This window comes from Bos javanicus, chromosome 16 (genome assembly GCF_032452875.1).
Source record: "Bos javanicus breed banteng chromosome 16, ARS-OSU_banteng_1.0, whole genome shotgun sequence".
Lineage (NCBI taxonomy): Eukaryota > Metazoa > Chordata > Mammalia > Artiodactyla > Bovidae > Bos > Bos javanicus.
In genome coordinates this window covers 65,096,045-65,114,379 of record NC_083883.1, presented here as the reverse complement: position 1 = coordinate 65,114,379, position 18,335 = coordinate 65,096,045, and the positions used below count along the sequence as shown (strand labels likewise).

The window sequence follows — 18,335 nt, the reverse complement described above, 5'->3', positions numbered from 1 at the left end:
ATTTTATTTACTTTTTGTTTGGTGTCTTTCTTTCTCCCTGAAATGAAAGCTCCGTGAGGACAGGGATGTTTAAATGTTTTCTCTTTTAGTGCTGTGTTTCTAGGACCTAGAACAGTACCATCCACAATTAGCACAGTAAATAGCTAATGAATGAATGAATGATTGTTTGGTATAGAATTTTCTTCTCATTTCATGAAAGCAAGATCTTATATCTCTCTGAGGATATTACATCTTTAATTTTTTTCCCCTATTTTCTGCATTTCCTCTGTTTCTCTGAGCCCCACCCCAAACCCCATTTATTTATTATGATTTTCTGCCTTTAAATTGAATGCTTTCCTCAAATAACTGGTGATCCTTGACTGCCCATTCATAAGCCAGGCCTTATTGAGTCCCAGTTGGAGCCTGTTGACTAGTGGGCTTTAGGAATATGCAAGAGTGGTTCCATCAGTATCGATCCATGTTTCTCTTGAGCCCATCAGCTTCTCTAAAGAAGAGTTCTTAAACTTCTGGGCTTCCCTGGTGGCTCAGTGGTAAAGAACCCACCTGCCAATGCAGGAGACATGGGTTCTATCCTTGATGCAGGAAGAACCAACGTGCTGCAAGTAAGCTAAGCCTGTGCTCTAGAGTCTGCGAGCAGCAACTAGAGAGTAGTCCTGCTGCCAAAACTACAGAAAGACCCGTGCAGCAGGGGAGACCCAGCACAGTCAAAAATAAACAAATAAACATTAAAAAGTAATAAATGAAAATATCATTAAAAAAAAAAAAAAGAGTCCTCAGTCTTCTGCTCGAGGAACATGAACCAGATTCTGGGAGCCTCATAAGAAAGGGAACTGTGGATATCACTCTTTAGCATGGAGACCCTCTTAATCCCCTTGCTTTCCAGAAGGCACTTTCCTTCTGCCCTTCACTGTGTCCGGTTTCCCAGAGTCTAGAACCTTTTAGGATCATCTGTTCCAGAGGATAATATTCTCATTTCCCGCCAGGGTCAAGGAGGGGCAGCAAACCTGCTCCAGAGGCCAGGGGCTGTGCAGGTGTAACAGCCCCTTGTATCAGTTTTTACTCATTCTCTGTTCCGCTCCATGCTTTCTAAGATAATGGTGTCTCAGATCCCAAGTCATTCTTAGGTTCAACGGTGCAAATTAGCTCTAGATGTTTAAGCTTTGGCTTTCTCCACTCTGCCATGTCAATCACCACTCACGCATGTATTTTGACCTTCCAAAAAATGTGTAGGCATCTTCTGTCTCCCCTTCTGGTTTCTCTGTCCTTGACAATTTTACTTTTTTATTCCTGTAACGTCATTTTAGTGGGGTTTCAAGAGAGTGGCAATAAATGCATGTATTCAGTCTGCCATGTGTAACAGAAGCCTGATGTAAGGATTCAAAGAAAAGTGGAGGAGACAATGACTCATGATGTTAACAGTTGTCAAGTTTAATCTCATCCTCCTAGCTTCATTCCTAATCTACTCTGTTAGGCTTGCATTTGATCATGGTGCTACTCTAGTGACACAATAGTGCAGATACTGGTTAAAAACCAACAAGCTGAGTTTTGCTGTGTTGAAATAGGAAGCCATGAAAGTCTGTTGCCAGGGAATAAGGTCGGTATTAGAGGAAATCACATAAATTCAGAGAGTAATTTCTGATTTGGCTTTAGTTCTTCCCAGGAATGAATTTCATAGAGTTCAGACACTCTTACCATTGAAGGTCTCTGCCTCCTACTCTCCTTGTAAACCTTCATCTCTAAGAACATCCTGTGCACAGAGGATGGGCCAGCCTCTTGCATTCAGAGATTGTCCAACAAACATTGATGAGCATCTATAATGTGCCAAGCATTAATTAGGATGAAGATTAGAAGGTAAACCTGGTCCTGACTTCCAAGAGCCTACAGTCTAGTTGAAGAACCATATATAGAAACGGATGCAATGAAATAAATGACAGTGCTTGGGATAATTGCAAAAAGAGGCATGCACGTGTTACCATGGGAGCACAGAGAAGGGTTGATCTACTTCACCTGGGTCACAGAGAAGGCGTCCAGAGGAACGGATGTGTCCCTTCTGGGAAGCTGTGTTTTTCCTTAAGCTTCAGGAAGGCATCATATTAGATGGGAGAAATGTTCAGCCCGAGGAGACAAAGCCAGGCTGTAACTGGAGATGACCTGAGCAGAAACATCTTCAAACCCGGCTGCAGCAAAAGCAGCCATGGATCAGAAAAAGAGCCCCTTCACTCCCAACCACCCGCCTCAGGGGTTGGTAGTGGATGGTCGTTTGGTGTTTCATTCTTGTTTTACATTCACGCCAAAGGGCTGTCTCCTTCCCACCTGCATCCGAAGCCAGAGATGTCGGTTTTCCAGGACTTGGAGATGGAATTGGATGAGACCCTATGGTTTCTACCAGACATTTCTGTCTAGGCGTCTGAATGGACGTGTTGCCGTTAACAAAGACAGGATCTAAGAAGGAGTAAGAAGGAGGAGGAAAACTCCTGGGTGGGGCTTGTTGTTATTTTGGTTGAAGCTGGTGACTTTTCACAGAAGCCCAGTAGACTCATGGAGTAGTTGAGTGAACTGGATAAGAAGACATCTCTAAAGTGCCTGGGAAGTTACATTGGATAATTACTATTAATCAACATGGTGAGGAGTTGGGAGAAGTGATAACCTAATCCCAAACTGTGTTCTAGTTCCTCAATTCTCTCCACTTAACGTGTGACCTATTTCTGACTCATTGACCAGAGCAGACAGGAAGTGGGCCCAGAGCCGTCTCCCTAGGGCACCCTGGGAGCCTCCCACACACCAGTGCTCAGCTGTCCGTGGGCATCTGAGTTGGGGCCAGGAAGACTGGATGGGGTATTCTTATGCCCACCACAGTACCTATTCAGTAAGGCCCAGACAGACTCTGGGGTAAAATAAATTCAGTTGAATGTGGCTTTTAGGGGAAGCACAGAATATGCTGAAATGGAACAGAATTTATATCAAAGGTTGGCAGGGCCCTGAGGCCTGTGAGCTGCTGCCTGTGGTGTGAAAGTTGGAGCAGAAGAGAGTGGCTTGTGCCAACTGGGGCTCAGAGGATCTTGCAATGGGCTTGTGTCTGTGCAGCGGGGAGTGGAGACAAACCCCTTTCCCTGGAGGAGGCTGTATAGAAGGCCAAGAAAGGTCTCCTTGGATATTTGTCTGGACAGATTACCCAGATGAAAGTTGGGGCAGGGATGGGTGGGAGGGTGGGGGGGATACATAATCTGTGGCCTTCCAGCACACCTCTCGGGGAGGCCCAGGGCCCTGGCCATCCCCAGGGGTGGCATCCTGTGACAGACAGCTACAGTCTACATGACACAGACATACAATACATCGCTCTGGGTGTGTCTGGGAGGGCCAGTGGAGAAACCTATGACTGACTCTTCTGCTGGAGGGACCCTTCCCAGTGTCTCCTTCAGTCAGTGAGGAAAAGGCATCATGCACGTTCTTCAAAGCCCGTGGACTTGTGTTTCGCCTTCCAGCTTTCTTACTGGGAACGATGAGATGACACTGGTGGGTCCTTCAGATAGCTGAGGAGAACAAATTTTTTCATATCTGGAAATGAGAGAATGAATGGCAGCGTTAATAAGTCAGGAGAGGGGAACACCAGGCAAAGGTCATCTGTGGAGAGAGGCAAGACGGGCGCCATGTTTTAGGCTCACCCAGAAATGGTTTGGGTCATGGGGAAGTCGTGTAGCTTAGAAGAGTATTAGTTTCCTCTCACTGCTATAGTGAATTACCACACACTTAGTGGTTTAAATCAATATACATGCATCACCTTATACTTCGGAAGGCCAGAAGTCTAAAATGGGTCGTGTGGGCTGCTTCCTCTTCTAGATGTTGTGGGGGAATATGTTTCCTTGCCCATTCCATCTTTGCTTTTTTTAAAAAAAAAATTATCTCTTTCTTTCTTTATGACTGAGCTGGGGCTTCATTGCTGTATGCTGGCTTTCTCTAGTTGCAGAGAGAGGAGGCTGCTCTCTAGTTGCGGGCTTCTAACTGAGGTGGCTTCTCCTGTTGCAGAGCACAGGCTCTAGGGAACACGGGCTTCAGCAGTTGTGGTGCATCTAGTTACCCCAAGGCATGTGGAGTCTTCCCGGACCAGGAATGGAACCCACTCGACCTTTGCTTTCCTTGTCACACCTTTTTGACTCTGGCCCTCTTGTCTCCCTCTTAGAGGGACCTGGATATTACTCTGGGTCTATCTGAATAATCAAGGATAATCTCCCCATCCTGAGATCCTTAACTCAATTGCATCTGCAAAGTCCTTTTTGCCATACAAGGTGACACATGCCCAGGTTCCAAGAAATAGGATGTCAGCATTTGAGGGGGCTGATATTCTGCCTCCACAGCAGAGGTGACCTTCTCAACCCACCTGCAGTTTGAGTTTTCCTTTGCGTTTATCTAGAAATGTTCAGTTACACCTCTGAGTGCTGGGATAGCCAGAACTTATTTTACCGACTCTGAGTATCCCCTGGAGGGTTCTCTGGGCACTGGCCTCCTTCTGGGTTTGGTTCCTTCCCCTCAAAAGGAATTTGGACAGATGGGTGGAGGCCTTCTCTCTGGGGTCTCCACCGTGGGAGCCCATGCATCCCAGTTCTGCGCCGGGACAGACGGCCCTGCCTGGTGACGCTGACACCATAGGTCTGGTGGCGCCTTCCTTTGATCATCATCTCCAAGTTTGCCACCACCTTTTGGTTCCCAACAAGCGGATAGTTGTCACTGCTGCCAACAAGACGAGGGAAAATGTGCGGAGGTTTTCAAGGCCCAGAAACCAGCGGGGAGAGTGGCAGGGCAGGGTGCCCAGACCTGGGTGAGGCTGGGAATTTTCCATGGTGAGTTTGCATCCCCAGAGAAACGATGAGATCCAAGCAAGTTGTGGAATTTCCTTCTGGTCCAGAATAATTTAAGAGTGATCCTGGGGAAGGTCCTCGTGGGCTTAGCTAGCATTCTGTCTCTCAGACTCAAGGGCCGTCCTTTTGACCTTTTAGAATCCCTTTTCCCGACTCAGCGCAGGGCTGGCTGGTGGCAGCGTCTGCTTGCATCTCAGTTTTATCCTCATGCTCAGGCAGATCCCAAAGCTCCTTTTAAGTCTTGTCTCTATTGTAGTTGCCCTCAGTTTCCCCTCCCTTTGGTCTGGTCTGCATGACTGAGTGCTTTAATTTATTCAGCATTTGGTGCTTTTAAAGCTGAGTATTCTCAGTGATTAATATCACATCCTGACTCTTACCATTTAAGTCTGCAGTGTATCTTGGGTTATTACATCCCCAAAAGACAGATAAGATAAAGTTGTCTGAAAAAAAAAAAAAAAATCCCATGTTGGTGAGATCAGAAAACACAGAAGTAGGTTTAACTATGTGAACCTGGGCCCTGCATACAAATTCTAGAGGAGGCCCACTGGCCCTTTGTTTGCTAACATAAGCAGTTCTCTAACACAAAGCTGGGCCTGAGAGGTAAGTGTGGTGCCTTGGCAGAGCTCTTATCTGACACTGGTTCAGTTTGGAGGATTAAAACCGGATACAAAGTGGGCATGCTGAGTGGGAGGGTTGCCCGGAGGCGTGGGGGTGGGGCTGGGGGGGCGATTGTGTCCCCCCTGGGGAGGAGCCCTGAGTTACCAGCTCTGTGTGTCTCACTCTCTGAAGAACGCAGTCCTGAGGCTGCAGCAGGAGGGCCCCACAGAGAGAGCAGCAGAGGCTTCCAGAGAGGAAGGTGGTTCTTAAAGGAAGCCTGGTGGCTTTCTATTAGGAGAAAGCAGGTGTTTACCTTCCCAGCTGGCTCCTGAATTCCCTTGGCCCACCCCTGGGCCAACCTGCCTCCTCTTCCCTCAGTCACTCAGCCCCTCCGTATCTCCTTTCCTTTCGTCTTGTCTGTCCAGCAGGGTCCCCTGCCAGCTCCTCCCTCTCCAGCCTCCTTCTCTTCCCTTCAGGCTTCCCCATCAACACTCCTCCTCAAGTCCCCAGAAGTGAGCTGGAATACAGGCCTGGCAGCCTGAGGCAGCCCCCTCCCCTGGCTTCGAGGTGTGTTTTATAAGAGCAGCTGTGACTGATGGCTGCCTTTTCCACCGAGAGAGCGAGTGCTCAGCGCACCACTGCCCCTCTCCCCAATTCCACCGTCCTCTGTCATCTCCCTGGAATTACTGGGAGCTGTTCAGGTTGGAGGGGACCCCAGCTGAGTCTCAGATGGTGTCTCTGCCTGAACATCAAGCCTGGACCTTGAATAAACCTGGGGAAGTGAGGGGAGAGGGAAGAAAGGGGGTGGGGAGAGAGAGAGCGTGCTCAGGAAAACACAAGAGAAAATTCTTCCCACATTTCTGAGAGGTTGCGTGAAGATCTGAAGGGGATGTTAGGATCGTGAAGCCAGGGATGAGGATCTCCGAGCCCTGCATATTTCCCACGAGCTTCTGAGAGGACCCTGAAGGGAGAAGAACTGCCAGCTGGAATGGAATTCACCTCACTGTTCCTGTTTGATTTAACCCTTAAAGATGCAAGTTGGTAAAAAACAAACCAAAAAACCCCAATAAGAAATGCCTCCTTTTTTAGGAGTTCCTTTTGTGACCCTGCCCCACACTTTAAGAGCTTTCAGCCGGTGGACCCAGACTTCTGGAAGCTCTCACCGCCGCCTCAGCAGGAGTCTCTGGAACCTTGTCCTCTCCCAAGCCCAGCTTCGGGAGGTGGAGGGAACTGGCCACTCAGCAGGCGGCCTCACTGCCACCAGCAGTGCTCCTGGGGGACACCACTAGCTGAGGTGTGCTTAGGGAGGACGTGGAGGTTTCTGGGAGGAATGGGGAGGGGGCATCCGCCGAGGTGACCCAGGCCGCAGCACATGTCCTGTTCCTTCTTTCCTCGGCTCCGCTCCTGGCTGCTTTTGCAACACAGCCCCTCCTCTGTCCACCTGATGGCCTGGGATGGCTCTACCTCCAGACAACTCCTCAGACCCTGGGGCATCAGAGGCTGCTTGATTTTATTTAGCAAACATACATATAGAGTGTACCACGTGCCAGGCAGTGGTCAAAATGCTTTACTCATTAACTTAATAATGCTACAATGCTCTTAAGCAATAGATGCTGTTTTTATCTCCATTTTACAGATAGGATGACTGAGGCATAGAGCTGTTAGGTAGCTGGGCTGAGTGCAGGCCGCCGGGGAGTGGTGGAGCTGGGATTTGAACCTGGGTACTCTGGCTCCAGCTCCATGCTCTTAGTCACTTGTCAGACTTCATCTCATGTACCCACGCTGGATGCCCAGCCTCCCTGCTTTGGGGGGGAAGAGGAGTGGTGGTGGTAGGGCTTCCCAGGTGCCGCCAGTGGTAAAGAACCCTGCTTGCCAATGCAGGAGACGTAAGAGTCGTGGGTTCGATCCCTGGGTTGGGAAGATCCTCTGGAGAAGGCAATGGCAACCCACTCCAGTATTCTTGCCTGGAGAAACCCATGGACAGAGGAGCCTGGCGGGCTGCAGTCCATGGGGTTGCACAGAGTTGGACATGGCTGCAGTGACTTAGCACACACGTGTAGCGTGGTGATAAGAGTGAGTGGAACCCAGCATGGGAGGTCGATGGACCTGGCTCGAGTCTGGGTTGTGCCGCCATCCGGCCAAGTGACCCCATGCAACTTGCTCAAACTCTCTGAGCCACAGTTCTGCATCTGGCAGAGGAGACAGAGGATTCAATGGCTTCCAAACCACTCTAAGATTGAGTGTTTGCAATGCCTCCGTAGAGTGCTCAGTTATGCTTGGGCCGACCCATTCCTGCCTGCGTCTGGACCTCATCTTGGGGGTCGCCAGAGGAAGTTGGAGGCCGGGAGGAAAGTGAACACAGTCGGCAGACAGGCAGTGGGTGGGCAGCCTCCCTGGAAAAAATGGACAGCTTAATGTGGCTCTCTGACTGTGTCCCTCCGTGAGAGCGACAATAAGAGCTTGGATAATGCTCTTAACAGGGAAATCCTCTTATGATTATGATCCATAATGAGTCCCGCAGTTATAATCATGGTTGTGATACCCACGGCAGGGTCGGCAGGAAACTGCCTAAGGCTATTCCTGACCAGCTAAACACTAACCCAAGTGGCTCTCGTGTAAATCATAACACACAGATTCCAGCTACTCCTTAATGACTTGGAGACATACACAATTTAATTGCATTTAAATGGACCATTTTACCTAATTAAGAGTCAGGACCAGAGACTGTGTAAGTGAAGTGTCCTATTTCCTCAATGTTAAGGTGCATGCTTTTCATGTTGAACATTTTTGAAATTGGAATAAGTCATACAGACAGTATTTATTTTTAATGTCATGTTTCTACCCCAACACACACACACATAAACAGACAGACACACAAACATTATTCAAATTGATGGTGTGTGTTAGAATTAAAGAAATATAATAGCATTATTATTGCTTCAGTCTATGTTGGTGGTGGGGAAAGAAATCACATTAGGAAGAAGAGGGACTTTATTTGAATAGTCATGAACCCCTGTGGGCAAGAATGAGCCTCAGGGAGGCTAGAAACCCAAATCTGGAATGCTGTGGGGAATCTTTGAAGTATTTTTATCTCTCGTCTTTGCCTCTTTCTGTGTATCCGACTCATTGTTCATTCTTTCTGCTGACTTGCTGCCTCTACATCTCAAGAGTCACAGCAGAGAAAGGCCAACCACAACTTCCCGGAAGGACCAAATCTCTCTGTCTCTGTGTTTTTCTGTCTCTCTTGCCTCTAATTCAAATAACAGGGTAAAGATTCCTATTGGCCCTTCTCGTCCAATCAACCGTGAGTGGAGTCAGGGTGTAGGGTCCTATTTCACAGGACAGCAGCCAGCTTCCTGTCCCTGGGGGTCCTTAGGCTAAGTCACTTCAGTCGTGTCCGACTCTGTGCGACCCCATGGACTGCAGCCTTCCAGGCTCCTCCGTCCATGGGATTTTCCAAGCAAGAGTACTGGAGTGGGGTGCCATGGGGGTCCTTGGGTCAGTATAAATTGGGTAGACTTCCATAAGATCTCCCTTGCGGGAGGCAGACTCCTGCAGGCTACTGCAGAAGATCATGCCAACAGCACTAAGTGTTGGGACTGGGAAGGACAGTAGGCAGGGCACCCGGAGACAAGTCACCTAGGCCAGATCTGGGAGGACAGCTAGCTCTGAAAACAAACCGAGGTTGCCCTGATCTGGCCATGCCGGCTCACTGCGAGGGCTGCCCAGGCTTGGTACTGATCTCCTTCTTTCCCTTCTTTCTGAGAAAGGCTCCAAGACAAAGGGCCACTGCCCAAGGACATCAGAGTGGCGGAGAGGCAGAGCTGGTGAATCAGAGAAGAGGACCTCCTAGAAAGGCTCATTAGCCTTTAGGTCAGCACAGCAGAGGCTTTTTCTGTCGAAGGGTCCAGATTTTGCTGATCTCAGCCTCAGACTATGTCCAAAGAAAGCACAGTCTCTCCAGTTTCTGGAGGGGAGTCAGGATGGGGCAGCTGGGTGGGGAGGAAGCCAGGGTCCTGTCCTGTGGTGTTTCTGGCCCCTCACCTTCTTCCGGGACCTGCCAGCTGGGTCTGAGTGGCTGGGGTCCAGCCACAGAGCTCTGTGGTCTTCAGTTCCGGGACCAGGTGACGAGCCCCTCACATGACACCTTCCTCTCTGGCCCTGAGCACTGGCTGCAGCACCCTTCCTGCTCGCCCTGGAAGCCGTGGGGGCAGCTGACATCTGATGAGCCACCGACCTAGAGATTTGGCAAGAGAGTAGCTTGCTCTGCAGGAGAAGATGTCAAGTGAGAAAGGGTAGTTAGTGTCCAGTACCAGCTCCTCTGAAAGCCGGGGGAGCCAGGGAGCAGACGGGGGCAGGGAGGAGCAGCCAGGGAAAGCAGGGGCCTCCCAGGACAAAAGAAGAAACCCAACAGCCGAAAGCACTATTTTTATTTTCCACTCTTTAGGCACTACTCCCAAGAGGCCTGCCCAAGTGACTCATGAATGTCCTTGTACACCAAGAAATCACCTGGTTTGGGGGCACAGAGAGCTCTGAGCTGCCAAATGAACATCCCTCTCTTCCTTGGCCATTCACCCTGCCACCCACTCCATGCTGAACGATTCCGGGAAATACTAGTCTCTGTGCCTCGTGCACTCATTCAAACTGGGAAGAGCTGTTGGAACACGGACCATGCGAGGCCCTGATATACTATGAACTATCAACTCAGCCAATAAGAAGAACCACAGGGAAATATGGTTCATTAGATTTGCTAGATGGGTCATTCTTGTGCCAACCCATCTTCATAATTCACATGGGAACTGAAATTTCACTGATTTTTGTCTCTGTTTTCCTATTATGGAAAGGATAAAGCTATGAATACTGTTGGGAAATGGTAAGGGTAAAAGTCATTCCAGCCCTTTTACCCTTATTGAATATGAAAGTGAAAGTCGCTCAGTTGTGTCCAACTCTTTGCAGCTTCATGGACTATATACAATCCATGGAATTCTCCAGGCCAGAATACTGGAGTGGGTAACCTTTCCCTTCTCTAGGGGATCTTCCCAACCCAGCCATCGAACCCAGGTCTCCCACACTGCTGGTGGATTCTTTACCACTGAGCCATCGGGGAAGCCCTATTGAATACGTTTGCAGACTGATTCTGTTCTTCTCCTTATCTTGGTCCTTCCGAAGTCTTTTCCCATCCTCCTGGCAATCCCAGCCCTTCCCTAACCCCCAGAGCCACATTTTCAGCTAACCTGGTAATTTTTCCTCCAACGTGTACTTTGAGACCATTGTCTCCTTTCCATCTATTAATATCTCCCTTACCCACTTCCACCTCATCTGTTGCAATACTGGTCCTCTAGCTTCTTAATCCTTTCTCCTCACAGCCCAGAGTGCTTTTCTTATAAAATAAGTGAGATCATGTCACTCCTTTTCTTAAATCCCATCAATGACTTTACATTTCCCTTAGAGTACACCCAATGTGACATGCCGCCTGCTGAGCAACTGCCATGACGCCAGACTCTTCATGGTCTAGGGCACATTGAACTTCATCCTGTCCTAGAGTCTTTGTACCCACTGGACCTCCACTTGGAGTGCTAAACCTCTGAGTCTCTGCCCCTGCCCCTCCTCTTCATTCATGCCTCAAAGAAAAATTATTTTCTCCAATATACCTTCCCGGACAACCATATCTAAGTAGCTTTGTTTGCATGTTTCGTGTGTGCCTGATTACTGCAGTCTGTTCATTATGTTCATGATTTTTTTCTCAATGTGTATTTCTTTGTGTGTTTGTGTGTGTGCTTTAAAATAAAGACCTGTCTTGTCTGTCTCCCTTCTCCAGGCTCCATGAGGGCAGGGACATGTGTCTTTGGTCCACCTCTGACCCTCAGCACACAGGCTGGGTACCCAGGCTATAGCAGATGGTCAATAAATTTTTATCCACGTCTTTTTTGAGCACCTGCTACATGTGAAGTATGCTGGGCAAATAGTGAAGAAATAAAACAGACTGCCCAGGTAGAGCTGATGTTCGTAACACCCATGATTTAACTATTATTTGAGTGTGAGGGGAGTAAAGGTGATGGCTCTGTTAATATCCAAAGCACATTGAAATTACATAAAAAAAACCAAAAGAGTAACAAGAGGCTTATCTATTTTGCTCTACTCAGGAAACAATATGAGGTGAAAGAAGGTTTTATTTAAAGCAACTCCAGCCCAGGTATAATACCTTAGGCCCACTTAGCCATTTTCTCCAGAGATTTCCGATATGCTTTCTTCAAACCATCAAAGCATTAAAGTAGTTTAAAGAAAACCTTAAAGATTTCCCTGAGTCTCTTAAAGAACATGACACTATTCCTTTTTTTCATGCAGATAAATGTATGTATCTCTCCAGAGTATTCATGAATTTTAGTCTCTGTACAAGTTGGCCATGTTGGCATTTTATTGAAGGAGAGGGAATAAAATTCCTTTACTTACACTGAGGAAGAAATTGAATTTAGGATAAAGCTGTCTGATGTGGGAGAAACAGCACTGACTAGGAGTCAGAGGCTCGGACACTGAGTCCAGTTCCATCATGAGGTAACTGGAGAGCAGTCATCTCAATGGGCCTCAAGTTTCTTACTTGGAAAGTCAGTGAGGTGTTCCCTCCAGGAGGTCCGGATGAATGATGGTGAGATGGGAAACCCTGAGCCAGGTGCTCCTAGTAACATACTCTGTAGCCAGAGAGGGGTGTGGTATGACTTGTGATTCCTGAGTAACCTCAGGGACGGCTCGGTTGGACGACAGTCACTGAACCCACATTTACCCTGCATTACACACTCTACTGGGTGTGTTCTAGGGGCTCAGAGAGTCATTCAGCCAACAGAGATTTATTAAGTACCTACTACACGCAGTGCCAGGAGCTTTGTACACATGATGATGGAATGTCTGAGTCTCTGTCTTTGGGGAGTTCTTGTGGAGGGACGGCAGGTGCAGAGACTCTAGGCTGAGACTTTCCCTAGTGGGGAGAAAGGCAGCAAGCCAGAAAGAAAGCCAGTGGCGCAGAAAAAAGTGTTGGTGAGGAGGTGGAGAAAAGTGAACCCTCCTACACTGTTGGTGGGCATGTAAATTGGCGCAGTCACAATGGAAAACAGTATGGAGGAGCCTCAAAAAATTAAAAAATAGAACTACCACATGATCCAGCAATTCACTTTTGTGTATTTAGCCAAAGAAAATTTGAAAACACTAACTTGAAAAGAAATATGCACTCCTATGTAAATAGCAGCGTTATTCACAATAGCCAAGATATGGAAATGATCAAAATGTCCATCAACAGATGAATGGGCAAAGAATGTATATATACACATATAAATACAATATCTGGAATATTCGTATTATTCAGCCTAATGAAATCTTGCCATTTAATATAACATGGATGGACCTGGAGGGTAGTGGGTTAGGTTAATTCAGATAGAGAAAGACAAATACCATTATTTCACTTCAGTGTGGAATCCTAAAACCAAACCAAACAAAATAGAAACGGACACAGATATAGAGAACACACTGCTGGTTGCTAGAGGGGATGGGTAGGTGAAAGGAGATCAAAAATTACAAATTTCTAGCCATAGATAAGTCATGAGGATATAATGGTCAACATGGGGAATGCTGTCAATAACAGTGGAGTAACATTGTATGTTGACAGACGGTAACTGGTCATATTATAGGAATCATTTCATAATATATAAAAATATTGACTCACTAGGTTATACACTTGAAAGTAATAAAATATTGTATGTTAATTGCAACTCAAGAGAGAAAGAAAGAGGGGACTTCCGTGGTGGTCCAGTGGTTAAGAATCCATCTTGCAGTGCGGGGGACGCTGGTTCTATCCCTGGTTGGGGAACTAAAATCACACATACTGCTGGGCAACCAAGCCCACACCCACGAACTGCAGCTAGAGAAGTGCACATGCATGACAGCTAGAGAAAGCCTGCATACTGCAACTGAAGATCCAACACAACCAACATTCAAAAACAAACACGAAACAGACGAAGAAAGAAAGGATGAAAGAAGCACTATGTGAGGAATACGGAACCCAGTGCAGAGGCAGAGAATGACATAAAATCATTTAGAACGTAGCCAGAGAAGACATCCCTGAGAAGGTGCTGTCTTTCTGAAGGATCGAAAAAGAGGCGGGGCGATAGAGCACACATCCAAAGGCAGGAAAAGGCTTAGATAGAATATTGGAGGAACTCAAAGAAAGCCAGGGCAGCTGGCATTTAGTGGTCCAGGAAGAGAAGTTTGAAATAAGGCTGGTAAGAGGGTAGAAGCCAGGCCATGCAGGACCTTATGGCTCAAAGCAAGGGGGCTGGATTATTTTAAGTAAAGGAAACTGTGATTGGACCCACATTTCACCAGTGTAAAACTTCCCACTGCAAACACTTAATTTTGTTTATTTTCCTGTGATGAAACTCAGCTACTGAGAGTCCACGTGCTCCTTGTGGAGGGACAGTGAGTTCTGAGACTCTCTTTTGAACACTCTTTCAGTGGTTTCAGAATTCTTCCCCTCAGACATGCCTGGTGGTCCAGTGGTTAAGAATCCACCTGCCAGTGCAGGGGACACGGGTTAGACCCCTGGTCCAGGAACTAATATCCCGCACGTTACAGAGCAGCTACGCTCATGAGGTGTAACTACTGAGCCGCTGGTACATAGAGCCTGTGCTCCGCAGCAAGAGAAGTCAATGAGGAGCCCCCCACCGCAACTAGAGAGTGGCCCCCACTAGCGGGAACTAGAGACAGCCCACACACACGGCAACGAAGACCCAGCACAGCCAAAAGTAAATTAAAAAAAGTAAATTGTGAAAAAGGAAAGGATCTTTCCCTCCTTTTCCTTCTCCCTTTCTCTCTGAATTTGCTCAAAATTCCAAGGGGCTTATATCTTTCCCGACGTTGAAGGAGCTGCCTCTGACCCACGTTGGCTGGTATCTGCTGTTTTCATGTACCTTGTCGTTTGTCCCCTTGCCCCAGGCAACAGGAAGTGACTGCTGAGGAATCTGTCCTCATCTCTGCTCTTACCACTGTGCCCCATCCTTGGTTTCCAGGTTGGTCAGGCACCCTGAAGCTTCCCACATTGGGGCCCCTTGCCCCCTTTTTGATGATCCCCTATCAGGTCCCTAAGCTCTCGATCCCTAGATAACCTTTGTCCTACTTTATACACAAGGGTTTATCAGATCTACTCCCCATCTTCTAGGAAGCCAAGATAATGGAGTAAGGCCAGGGGAAATCTGTGGGGAAGGTAGTATCTCGGGCCCTCTCTCTGCCTAGGTCTGCTCATCTGCATTAACAGGGCACCCCTTGTCAGTGCTGGAATCTCTGTCTCCCTCCCAAGTTGCAGAGGGCAGTAGAGCCAAGTCCTTTCCATTCTCAGATTTTCAAACTTCCAATTTTGACCTCACACAACAGTACTGAGGGGTGCGACAGAGGGAGCAAGGCTCTATCCTTGTGTTTAAAGTGCCCTCTTTCCAGTGGAGTATTACTCAGCCATAAAAAAGAAATTGGGTCATTTGTAGAGACATGGATGGACCTAGAGAACGTCATACAGAGTGAAGCGAGTCAGAAAGAGAAAAACAAATACCATATATTAATGCATGTATGTGAAATCTAGCAAAATGGTATCGATGATCCTTGTTTACAAAGCAGAAATAGAGACACAGACATAGAGAACAGATGTATGGATACCAAGGGATGAACGTAGAGACTGAGATTGACACATATACAGTATTAATACTATGTACAAAATAGATAGGACTTGCCAGATGGGGCTAGTGGTAAAGAATCTGCCTACCAGTGCAGGAGACACAGGTTCAATCCCTGGAAGATTCTACTCCAGGAGAATCCCCTGGAGTAGAAAATGGCACCCCACTCCAGTATTCTTGCCTGGAAAATTCCATGGCAGAGGAGCCTGGTGGGCTACAGTCCATGGGGCCACAAAGAGTTTGACATGACTGAGCGACTGAGCCCAAAATAGATAACTAATGAGAACGTGATAGAGACCACAGGGAACTCACTTAATGCACCGTGGTGACCTGAATGGGGACGAAGTCCAAAAGCGAGGAGATATAGTTATATGAATGACTGATTCATTTTGCTCTACAGTAGAAACTAACAAACTTTATAAAGCAATTATATTTCAATAAATTTTTTTTTTTAAAGTACCTCCTTTTCAACCCCCTTCTCTTCTAAGCTCCATGCCCCAGTCATACAGACAGGAGAGAAGGGTCACTTGGAGTGTGGTGGGGGGAATGGAGATGGAAAGACGCTGGTGGGTTTTAGAAGCTGTTGATGGATCAGATATGGGAATTAAGGGAGAGGGAGGAGCCAAAGATACCTCCCTGCTTTCTGGCTTCAGCATCTGGCAGTGTCATTGGTGTAGGGAGGGAGCAGGTGGGGAGTGGTGGTGGCTCAGATTTGGGAATGGCTATGAAGAATCTACTGTTGTATGCATCTCAAGTTTGAGATGTTTGTGAGACACAGTCAAGGCAGAGATGTCAAGCAGATAATTAGATTTCTGAGATTAGAGCTCAGAGGCAAAGTCTGCAAAGTGATAGATATTTGAGAGGTGTCAGCAGACAGATGGTTTTTAAAATTGTGAGTGTGCTGGTGGTTTAGTTGCTAAGTTGTGTCCAACTCTGTGCAACCCCATGGACTGTAGCCCACCAGGCTCCTCTGTCCATGGGACTTTCCAGGCAAGAATATTGGAGTGGGTTGCCATTTCCTTCCCCAGGGGATCTTCCCAACCCAGGAATAGAACCCAGATCTCCTGCATTGCAGGCGGATTCTTTGCCGCTGAGCCACCAGGGAAGCTAAAATCATGAGAATGGACACTAAATAGTCTCAAGTGCTCAGGGAGGGCTTAGACTTAACTGTGTGGTCCTGAAATTTTCATCCTGTGATTTGCATAAGAAGAGTTTCGTCTCCAGGTGGCTGCTCCGGGGCCCCAGGTGGTGGTTCCGTGATCCCCTGACGGCTACTGCTGCCCCCTCTGTAGACTCTCCTTAGTCTGCTGACAGGTGAGAGCTGCCAGCTGGGGACAGTGCTTGGGACACATCCAGCTCATGAGGAATAAGGGCAGGAGGAGGGAATGGTCTGCACAGATGGAGGGAGGGGGTGGAGGGGATCTTTCTAGATGAGAAGGAGAAGCCTCACCCTAGATGGTGGCGGTGGTTCCCTAAGCCCAGGGCTGTGGGTGCAGCCCAGGAGCTTGATGGAGCAGAGGTCAAGGCCCACTGGACTCAGGTCTAAGGAGACCTGGGACCATACGCTCTTCTTCCCTCAAAGGTCTCTCAGGCATATCTTATGTTCATACCCTGCATAAACCCAGACAGTACAATCTCAGAGGGCCATCATATTCAGAAAACTCAGTTCCACATTTACTTATAACTTAAAAGAAATTCCATGTTTATCATCAAGGATGATGTTGTTGTTCAGTCGCTAAGTCATGTCCGACTCTTTGTGACCCCATGGATCGCGAACCATGGCTTCCCTGTCCTTCACTATCTTCTGAAGCTTGTTCAAACTCATGTCAGCCGAGTCAGTGATGCCATCCAACCATCTCATCCTCTGTAGTCACCTTCTTCTCCTTCCTTCAACCTTTCCCAGCATCAGGGTCTTTTCCAGTGAGTGGGCTGTTCTCATCAGGTGGCCAAAGTATTGGAGTTTCAGCTTCAGCATCAGTCCTTGCAATGAACATTTAGGGTTGGTTTCTTTTAAGATTGACTGGTTTGATCTCCTGGCAGTCCAGGGGACTCTCAAGAGTCTGGGATGTTAAAGGTACTCAAATGTATGCTCCCAGTAAGATTAACTCAAATTTTATTTCTTTTTCTATTCAGATAGTTTTCACCCTAAAGCTGCTTTGGCACCATTTTCAAACCTCTCCCTTAGATAAGCTCTTCTACCCCAGCCTCTGAACTTTCCCCTCTCTCTCAAACTTTTATTATGATTTGACCTCTCTCCTAGGAGGAAAGAATGCATCATTTTTTTAGCGTGGAGAAAGAGGTTTGTGGAATTAGGTTGAAATGAAAGGATTCTCTTTGGTGGGATGAAAGGATGGACATGTTTGTCTCATCACACCACGACTTGTAGCTTACAGGTCAGATTACACTTATGTGCTCTCATTCGAAATTCCCAGCTACCCAGCAGGTTAGTTGTTCTTATTAATCCAATCCAATTTCAAACTAAGGCTCAGATAGGAGATGACTTTCCCAAAGCCACATAGCTTAAAAAATGGCAGAGAAACAGGACGTGCACTGCCTGCCAGCATGAAGGTGGCTCAAATGTGGGATATACCAATGAAAGAGATGGAGGGAGATAGTTTCTCTCTCTCTGCTCTCCCTTTTCTCCTCTGCTTGCCAGTCTCCCCTCATTCTTTTTCAGTAGCAGAAGGACCGGGGCAGCTCCACTGCCTTGTTAGGAAATTAGGTGTGAAACAAGGAACTGGGATCTATCTGGCGTTTCTCTGCGTTTTTATCTGTAATAAAATGAAGAGCTTAGAACTGATGACTTTGGATTGAATTCTGTGAACACTGGTGTAAGTCACAGAAAGCAAGGCTGCCTCGTGACCCAGTCCTGACACAGTGATGTACTCAGGGAAACAACTGTCAGATAGACAAAAAGTAATTCACAAAGAAATCTTAGTCTCAGCTAAAATCCCTCAAAGAATACCAAAACTGCATTCAGCTCAAAATAGAGCAACACTTTAAAAAAAATCTGTCTCACCATGTACATTTCAAATACAACTCTCTCTCTCTCTCTCTCTCTCAAGAACCATCACCTCTCTCCACACTCCTAAAATTCTCCCTAAGCCCAAATACTCACATTTTTCTTTTCTTCTCATCTCACTCTCAGGGTCTTTTTATTTCTCTTCCACCAGTAACA

General features: G+C 47.3%; 1 protein-coding gene and 1 long non-coding RNA gene across 9 annotated transcripts in view; one reads left to right on the top strand and one right to left on the bottom strand.

Annotated features, from left to right (window-relative positions):
- Window positions 1–18,335, top strand: part of NMNAT2 (nicotinamide nucleotide adenylyltransferase 2) — a 217,688-nt gene that overhangs the window by 128,851 nt on the left and 70,502 nt on the right. The window lies entirely within an intron of this gene.
- Window positions 1,408–18,335, bottom strand: part of LOC133228079 (uncharacterized) — a 38,227-nt gene continuing 21,299 nt past the window's right edge. Inside the window, exons 3-5 of one of the 2 annotated variants that reach the window (XR_009730050.1) lie at window positions 9,495–9,716; window positions 5,231–5,293; window positions 1,408–3,555 (exon numbers count right to left, since the gene is read on the bottom strand). This is a non-coding gene — a long non-coding RNA (uncharacterized LOC133228079). The remainder of the gene's footprint in view (window positions 3,556–5,230; window positions 5,294–9,494; window positions 9,717–18,335) is intronic. The other variant, XR_009730051.1, reaches the window with a different exon arrangement.